Below are 9,715 nucleotides of genomic sequence, written 5' to 3'. Positions count from 1 at the left end.
CTCCTCTCTCTTTCCGGCGGAAAAGTCCTTTCCGGCTTCCGGGGCGTGAGGAAGTCCCGCCCCACGCAACAGCGTGATGTTGCGGGGTGCGCCGAGGCGGCGCGCGCAGGCTCGGGAAGGGTCCAGCTGTCAACGCTCCGTGGTCGCTGGTGGAACATCGGGGTGGGGGTCCGTGGAGCTCGGTGGAGGGCCGGGAGCCGTTCAGCGGGGCCTGGGAGAGCGGCTTGGAGACTCAGTAGCCTCAAAAATTCCCTCCTTGCCCCACGGGCGCCCTCCGGAGCATCAAGGCCCCGTCTCCCCAGCTGCCCCGTGTTGTATTTGGTATCTTACTGTCTTTGTTTATCTTTGTAGCCCCGTTTCTTGCCGTAATCTTGGCTACCACTTACTGAGCCTTGGCTGCACGTCACCTGACAGCAGGAGCTCATAAGCGTCTGGTGACTCTTGATTACTACCACTGCTGCGAACTTGCTCATTCCTTTACCGGGGAAGGGGTGGAGCCCCCACATAGCCCTCGACTGGACTGTGGATATGGCACTGTTGCAGCTAGGAAGATAAATTAGAAATTAAAATTGCCGCTTTAATTTCCTAGGGCTGCCACACCGAAGTACCACAAATTGGGTGGCTTAAAACAACATATTCATTGGCTCACAGTTCTGGAGGCTAGAAGTCTGAAACTAGGTGTGGGCAGGATCATGTTCCTCTGAGACTCTGGGTAAAATCCTTCCGTGTCTCTTCCTAGTTTCTGGTGGTGTCCGGCAATCCTTGGCGTTCTTTGGTTCGTAGCTGCATCACTTCAGTCTCTTAACTCGGTTCTTACATGGTGTTCTGTGTGTCCCTGTCTCTGTGTCTCTTCTCTTAAAGGACACCAGTCTTCTTGGATAAAGGGCCTACCCTACTCTAGTATGACCTGACCTTAACAAATTACATTTGCAGTGACACTATTTTCAAATAAAGTCACATTCTAAGGTTCCAGGAAAGACAGGAATGGGGGGGTGGGGGGTTGATGTTAACAAGAGCTTAAGAAATAGGCAAGCCAAAAGTTGACGGTAAATAACTGTAATACAAGTGAATTCAAACATAGTTCACTTGGATCTGAGAAGTTTTCATGGACATTTGGGTTAGTCCCTTGATAGGTGGGTAAGATTTGGTGCCATCACAGACCATCATAGACAACATGCTAGGCAAACAAACATCACAGACAAGGAAGCACAGGTTGAAATGTAAAATAAGTTAGGTTAAAGTAGGAAGGATTTTGAATGCAAGCTGAAGAGTTTGGAGACTATTTTCTATGTAAAATGCGGAGTAACTCCAAGTGTTTCAGCAAGGGAGTTGTGCTTTGAAAATTAATTAGCAGCTTGAGCCAAACCTACTTTGTGTTACTTATTCCAGTTTAAGAAGTCTTAATCCTATTCTCTGAGCATACCCTGTGCTTTTTCATCCTGGTGTCTCTGCTCATGCTGTCCCTTATTCCTGGAATGCTGCCATCAAGCTGCACAATTTTCACTTGTCAATTTTTCTGTCCTGGAAATTGTGCTATAACATGGGGTGGAGGAGGAAAGGTGTTCAACTTATTTTATAACATTAGCATCCCCCTAATAGCAAAATCTGATAAAGATAGCACCAGAAGAAAAAACTAGAGACCAAACTTACATGGATACAAAGCTCTAAAATAAAATGTTAGTAATTCAATCCTGCACTCCATCTAGAACAAGAAAGGGTTTATCTCAGAAATGATTTAACATTAAAAAACTTGTTGCTATAAATCATTGTATTAAATAGTTTAGAGGTTTAAAACTATATGATCATCTCAACTGATAAAATGTTTTCTGAAAAAAATCCAATATCTACTGTGATTTAAAAGAAAACACTTTTAGCAAAACAGGAATAGATAAATAGCAACTTGATAAAAGGCACTTACCAGAAATCTATAGTAAACATCATACTTAAAGATAAGACATTAGAGACATTCCCATTAAATTCAGGAAAAACTGGAATACACATTTTCACTACTAATATTCAACATGGTGCTAGATCTTCTAGCCAATGCAATAAAACAAGAAAAAGACAATGGTAGGAAAGGAAGAAGTGAAAAGATTGTTTTCAGATGATGTGATTTTCTTTCTAGAAAATGCAAGAGAATGAGATGACAAACTATTAGAATGAATTAAGTAGTTCAGCAAGGTGGCTAAATAAATTAACATATAAAAACTTAAAATTTTCTTATATACCAGTAATAAAATAGAAAAAAAGGAACCTAATATGAATACACTGAACAAAAGATGTACAAGACTTTTGTGGGAAATATGAAACATTATTGAAAGATATTAAAGACTTAAGTAAACGGAGAATTACACATTCCAGGATGGGAAAATTCTGTGTTTTAAAGATATCAGTTTATCCAAATTAATAAGAAGTTTTGATACAGTGCCTATTAAAATACAATAGAATCTTGAAATAACTCTATTTGGTCAAAGTATATTATTGTTTTGATACATTCTTGGGTGCCATTTATTGATATTTTATTTAGAATGTATCTCTTATGAATGAGATTGGTATATAGGTGGGTTTTTGGTACTATATTAATCAGATGCTGGTATTTAAAATTATACTAGATCCCTTAAAGTAAATTAGGGAGCATTTCATATTTTTCTATGATCTGAAATAATTTAACTTTAGAATTATCTGCTCTTTTAAGGCTGAATAGAGAACTTGGTTGTGAAACTATTATATGCTGCATTATTATATAGTAGATTTTAAACAATGTGTCTGCTCTCTTCTATGATAATTGAAATACTCAACTTTTCTACTTTTTCTTGGGTCAATTATAATTCATATTTTGCTTGGAAGGCATCCATTTTCAAAAGGTTTTCCAAATTAGTTGTCATTGTATTAGACATAGAATTCTCTTGTGATTTTTTTTTTTTTTGAGGAAGGTTAGCCCTGAGCTAACATCTGTTGCCAATCCTTCTCTTTTTTAGCTGAGGAAGATTGGTCCTGGCCTAACATCCATACCCATCATCCTCTACTTTGTATGGGATGCCACCACAGCATGGCTTCATAAGCGGTGTGTAGGTCCACGCCACGGATCCCAACCTGTGAACCCTGGACTGCCGAAGTGAAGCATGTAAACTTAACCACTACGCCACTGGGCCAGCCCCTTCTTGTGTTAAAACCTGTTCTGCACATGTGGTTGTTTACTTTCTCATTCCTAACCTTACATTTTTTGCTTTATTTTTTTCTAAATCAGGCTCACAAGAGATTTGTCTATTTTGTTGAACTCTTCAAAGAACCAGCTTTGGAGTTTATTTTTTTCTACTATTATTTATCGTCTTCTATTTTTTGATTTTAGTTTTTGTGATAGTTCCTCTTCCTAGTCTCTTTCATTTTGTGGTTCTTTTCTAATTTCACAATATAAATCTAAGATTCTTTATTTTATCTAAGTTCTTCGTTTTCAATCTTTCATTTTTTATGAAGACATTTTAAGGCCGTAAATTTGCCTCTGAATATAGCTTGTTTTGTGTTCTATAGGGTTTAGTATAAAGTGTTCTCTTTTTCATTCCTCTTTACATATGTTGTAATTTTACTTGTAATTTCCTCTTTGATCCAAGGGTTGTCCAGGACTGGGTATCATTTTTTTTTTAACATTTAACGTTTTTTATCATCTTTTTTTTTTTCCAGTTTTATTATGATCAGAGAATTAGGTTCTGTACTTTTTAATTAAGGTTTTCTTCTTTATCAAGTACATAATCAATGTTTACATATTCCATGGACATTGAAATATGTATATTTTCTACTTGTAATTGAAGTTCTGTGCTTCTGTTACGTCAGGTTTATTGATTTTAGAATTCAATTCTCTGATATGTTTCCTAGGTCAGTTCTAGTTCTAAAAGAGGTGTGATTAAAATTTCCTACTTAAATGTATTTTAAATAAGTTTCTCTTGCATTTCCAAAAAGTTTTCTTTATGTATTTAGTTGCTATGTCTTTGGTTCATACAGGACTATGACTGCCCTGTCTTCTTTGTAAATTGTGCCATCCATAAATTCCTTTTTATCTTATTTAGTGCTTTCAATTTCTATCTAACCAATGTCCCCTTATCTCATGTTAATGTTACCATTCCTTCTTTCTTCTGTTTACCTCTGTCTGGTTTCTCATAACTCATCTCTTTATATTCAATCTTTTATAGTGCTTCAAGTTTCATTTCTAGTAAAAAAAAAATTATAGATGTAGACATAACAAATGAGAAATCTGGGTTTTGTTCTTCACCTAGAGAATTTACCTACCCTGCAGAAGCCAGCTATTGTGCTGAGGGGATCTACAGATCCATGGAGGCTTAGAGCTTGGATATTTTTATGTTGCAAAGAAAATTTAATATTATGTTGATGTTAAAATAACCAGTAGTATACAATTTAGTTTGTAATATTAGTATTTTAAAATATCACTAAGTACAAAAAAATAGCCTAGAAACATAGCCGTTAAAATCTTGATAGTAGATTTCTCAGGGTGGTGGGATTAGAGGTGGCTTTTTGTACTTTTCTGTATATTCCATATTTTCTATAATGAACTTATATCAATATTTTAATTTTCAAAGAGCACCAATTATATATGGTATTTAGATCGAAAGTGTCTTTTATGAAGGACTTGTGTCCAGAATATGTAAAGAACTCTTAAAACTCAACAGGATGGGCTGGCCTGGTGGCGTAGGGGTTAAGTTCGCATGCTCCGCTTCAGCGGTCCGGGGTTCGTGGGTTCGGATCCTGGGTGCAGACCTACACACTGCTCATCAAGCCATGCTGTGGCAGCGTCCCACATACAAAATAGAGGAAGATGGGCACAGATGTTAGCTCAGGGCCAATCTTCCTCAACAACAACAACAAAAAAAACCCAACAACAGGAAAAAACAACCCATCAAATAAAACGAGTCAAAATACTTGAGCAGACATTTTACCAAAGAGAATATATCCAAGGAAAATAAGCAGAAGAAAAGATGTTTAATATCATTAGCTATTAGGAAAATGCAAATTCAAACTACAGTCAGATACCACTACACCCCTATTAGGATGGCTAAGAAAGCCCCACACCTGACAACACCAAGTGCTGATCAAGACAAGGGGCAACTGGCACTCTCATACATTGCTGGTGGGAGTTCAAAATGGTACAGCCACTCTAGAAAACAGTTTGGCAGTTTCTTATAAAGTTAAACATACACTTACTGATGACCCAGCAGTCGTGGTCCTGTGTATTTATCCTAGAGAAGTGAAACTTGTGCTCACACAAAAACCTGTATATAAATGTTTACAGAAGCTCTAGCTATAATCGCCTAAAACTGGAAACGACCTAAACGTCCATCAGATGAATGCTACTCAGCAATCCAAAGGCATGAGCTATTGACATACGCAGCAATTTGGACACATGCAGCAATCTCAGAGACATGATGCTGAAACTAGTCTCAGAGCTGACACACTGTATGATTCCATTTATATGACATTCTTGAAAAGAGAAAACTATAGTGTGGAGATTAGTGGTTGTCAGGGGTTAGGATTAGGGAGATAGTATGAGTATTGACTGGGAGGGGGAAAATCCCCTTTCCACCCTTCTTGTGTTCTTATGGCTGGACTAAGAATAAAATTGACACAAGACTAAAATTGATACAGATTAATAAGAGAAAGACCTCTAAAGATCTCTCTATTGGAGATTATAGAGAAATGATGCTCAGCGAGTGAACAAAGCAGGCACTATATCTTTGTTGCACAAAGAAACAATAAATTTGTGAGGAATGACAGGAAAAAAACTTATATTTGAGGTATGTAATTAATGAGGAATTTAAGCAGAGTTTAAGATGAGGTAGTAAATCAGCAAGGTTTGCTTATGCGGGCTTCTCAGCCATGAATCCCCAGCTCTGGTAATAGGGATGCGGGGAGAGCACCTCTCACATGGGAGACTGATTTCCTGCTCTCAGGGGGAGCAGAGACAGGAGGGTCAGAATGCCCTCTTTGCTTCTCAAGTAACTTTAATTCTAAATAATCAGTATGCTATTGTGGGATATTTGGGGGTGGCCTGCTCTGGGCCCCAACAGTATAAAGGGATAGTAGAAGGGAGTTTTTTCAGTGATGGAAATGTTCAGTTTTAGTAGTGGTTACATATTTATACATGTTTTAAAATTCATAAAACTGTACACTAGAAGTCAATTTTACTATATGATAATTGTTAAAACATTTTAAGGTGTCTTTTAATCAGGTTTAGTAAGAATTGTACTTCATTTTTATGTTATTTTTAAATAATTTCAAACATACAAAAAGTTGCAAGAATAATACAATGAACCTACATACCCGTCACCTAAATTCACCAAATGTTAACATTTGCCACATTTTCTTTAATACACAAATGTTCACAGCAGCTTTGTTCATAATAGCACAAAACTAAACAACTCAAATGTTCATCACCAAGTGAGTGGACAAACAAATTTTGATATGTTCATACAATGGAATACTGCTCAGTAATAAAAAGAAATGAACTATTGTTAGGATTAATTACATACTGTGTGGAATTGGCCCAAGGGCCAAAAGCCTGTCATCTCCTTAGCCAGGAACTGTACCAGTGCTCACTCCTCCTGCCCTTTGTCTCAATACCTCGTAAGGCTCAGCTTCCATCCTGGCCCTCTGCTCTCACACCCATCCAGTGGCTCCTGGAGAACACTAGAGGGAAACCAACACTGCTCAGTCTAGAATTCAGGGCTCTCCAGGAGCTGTTCCTGTCTAGATATCCAAATTAATGCCCTCAAACCACCTTAGTGGTTTCCACAGAACAGGCTGTTAGTGGTACTACCTAAGAAAACAAGCAGAAGGCAGAAAACCTCTGGACCTGCCATCTCTCTCCATTCCCTGTTAAGTATTTTCTCTTCCCTAGACTGTTTTAATAATGGTTTTCCTGCTGTCCCATTTTTTCCCCACTTAATCACATTAGAATGTCTTTAAGGGGGCTTGGAGATATCTTGGCAGTTACAGACCCCAGGTAGCAAGAGGAAAGGTAAAGAATGCCTATTTTTGTATCTTGTATAAAATAGAAGCGATCAGAAGATAACTCCAGGTTCTCAGTCCTTCCCCCACCCCCATTTACCCCTCTTCCTGAATCTGTCCCACATAATCCTCCCTCTTATTAGTCTGGGTCAGTCTGGGCTCTTATTTACATCCAGTTCCTCCACCTGTGAACTACATTCCATCTCCTCTCAACCATTCCAGGACTGTGATCCTACAGCTCTTTCTCTCCCTTTCTTGAATTGTCAGATTTTCTCTCTCTATTGGACAATTCCCATCAGTTTACAGATAGGTCCTAATAACTGTCACCATTTACAAAGATATCCTTTCCTTGGCCCAATATCCTACTGCAGCCACTATTCCATTTCTCCCCTTTCAGCTACAGAAATACTCCCTGACTTGTAGATTCACTGTCTCTATATTTTCTCATCTTCTATTCTGTCTTTAATTCACTCCAATCTGATTTTCATCCCCATCACTGAAACCATTCTTGCAATGACTCCCATAATTCCTTAATCTTGACATTGGAAAATACCTCAGACAATTCACAGTCCACATTCCTTCTCCCGGCAGCATTTGAAATAGCTGATGTCTCCCCACTTCTTGACATTCTCTTCAGTTGTTTCCAGGACACCACACTCTCCTGTTTTTTCTCCTACCTCACTGGCTGCCCTTTCTCAGTTTCCTTTGCTGAATTCTTCTCCTCCTTTTCCTCCCAACCTCTAATGTTAGAATACCCCAGAGTTTGGTCCTCTTTCCTTTCTACACTGACATCCTGGTTGGTTTCCTCAAATGTAATGACTTTAAAAGTCATCTCCATTTTGATGCACCTCAAATTAACTCTTTAGTCCTGACACTTCCCCTGAACTCTAGACTCATACATCTAAACATTAACTTCACATCTCCAATTTGATGTATAATATGTATCTTAAATTTAGCATTTCTAAAATTAAACTCTTGACTTCTGCCACCTCAAACCTGTTCTTCCCATAGTATTTCTCATCTTGGTATGATACCATCGTTCACCCAGTCACTTAGGTCAGAAACCTTGGAGTCATCCTTGATGCGTGTTTTTCAAACACTCTACATCCAACCTATCAGCAAATGAGTTCTACCTTTAGAATATACACTGAATTTAACCACCTCTTTCCCCCAATATAATTACTAACGTAGTCCCAGCCACCAACATCTTTGCCTGGATTGCTGGCTGAGCATCCTAACTGGATCCTCTACCTTTATCCTTGTTTCTCTATTCCATGCAGAAACCAGAGTAACTCTGTTAAATCACCAGTCTCCTGTGCCAAACTGCCCAATGACTTTGCATCACACTTTAAAATAAAATCCTAAATCCCTATCAGGGTCTGCAAGGCCCTATGAGATCTCTGCCCCAGACTGCCTCTCCAACCCATCCACCACTGTTCCCCTGGTTCTTACCACTTCAGACATTCTGACTTTCTTGTTATTCCTCAAGTACGCCTCCTGTGTTCCTACCTCAGGGCATTTGTACTTGCTTTGCTCCCTGCCTGGAACACCATCCCCTAAAATATATGCACGACTTGCCCCCTCACTTGATTCTGGAGTAGGGTTACCAGATAAAATACAGGATTCTCAGTTAAATTTGAATCTCACATAAGCAGTGAATAATTATTTAGTATGTATGTCCCAAATATATGTTGTTTTATCTGAAATTCAAAATCCAACTGGGTATCTTGTATTTTTTTTTTTTTTTGCTAAATCTGGCAATCCTATTCTGGAGCTTTTATTGTTTTAGTTCATGAAAGGGGCCCTTTCCTGGCTCCTGCCTCAGTTTCAGCTTTCCCACTGTGCACAAGCCTATGTCTCAGGCATTAAAACCCACCCCCTAAGGCATATATGTGGTTCACTTACTTTGTGGATCACAGGGCTTCAGCTTTCATTGTTGCAGGCTCTTTATTTGGGGTACCTGGATATCTCTTCTCTTCTCTTCTCTTCTCTTCTCTTCTCTTCTCTTCTCTTCCCTTCCCTTCCCTTCCCTTCTCTTCTCTTCCTCTCTTTCTCTCTCTCTCTCCATATATATATATAAAATCTGCTGCTTTCAGGCTCAACTATGTATTTAGTTTTTTTACAAAGTATTGTATCTAGCATTTTGGTGTGTTTGAAAAGAGAGATTTCGTTTTTATGTGAGTTCACCCTGCCATCTTGTCCCATAGTTGACAATTAATTGGTAATACATTTCCCTACAGCCACTCATTCCACCTTTTTTTTGTTGTTGTTGACTCAAAGCCCGAGTAGATAGTTGTATGTCCTGGTTGCACATCCTCCTAGTTGCTGTACGTGGGACGCGGCCTCAGCATGGCCGGACAAGCGGTGCGTCGGTGCATGCCTGGGATCCGAACCCGGGCACCAGCAGCGGAGCGCGCGCACTTAACCGCTAAGCCACAGGCTGGCCCTCCACCGCTATTTCTATGTCTAAACTATATCCTTCAAAGTTCATTTAACTGTGATGTGTGTCCTCTACCTCTATCTCTCTTCTGCATAACCTTTTTAAGATTACACCTACTGATTAACGACACCAAGGACTAAATGTACAGCCAGCCCCTCTTACCATGTTTATGATTTCAAAGTTTACTTTGGCAAAAACAGTTTAGCACAAAGCTGGAACTTTATTCTAAGGAATCGCCAGCAGATTTGCATGGAGTCATGG

This window comes from Ceratotherium simum, chromosome 3, assembly GCF_057802395.1.
Source record: "Ceratotherium simum simum isolate JZ-2026a chromosome 3, ASM5780239v1, whole genome shotgun sequence".
Classification (NCBI taxonomy): Eukaryota; Metazoa; Chordata; class Mammalia; order Perissodactyla; family Rhinocerotidae; genus Ceratotherium; species Ceratotherium simum.
This window is presented reverse-complemented; position numbering follows the sequence as displayed.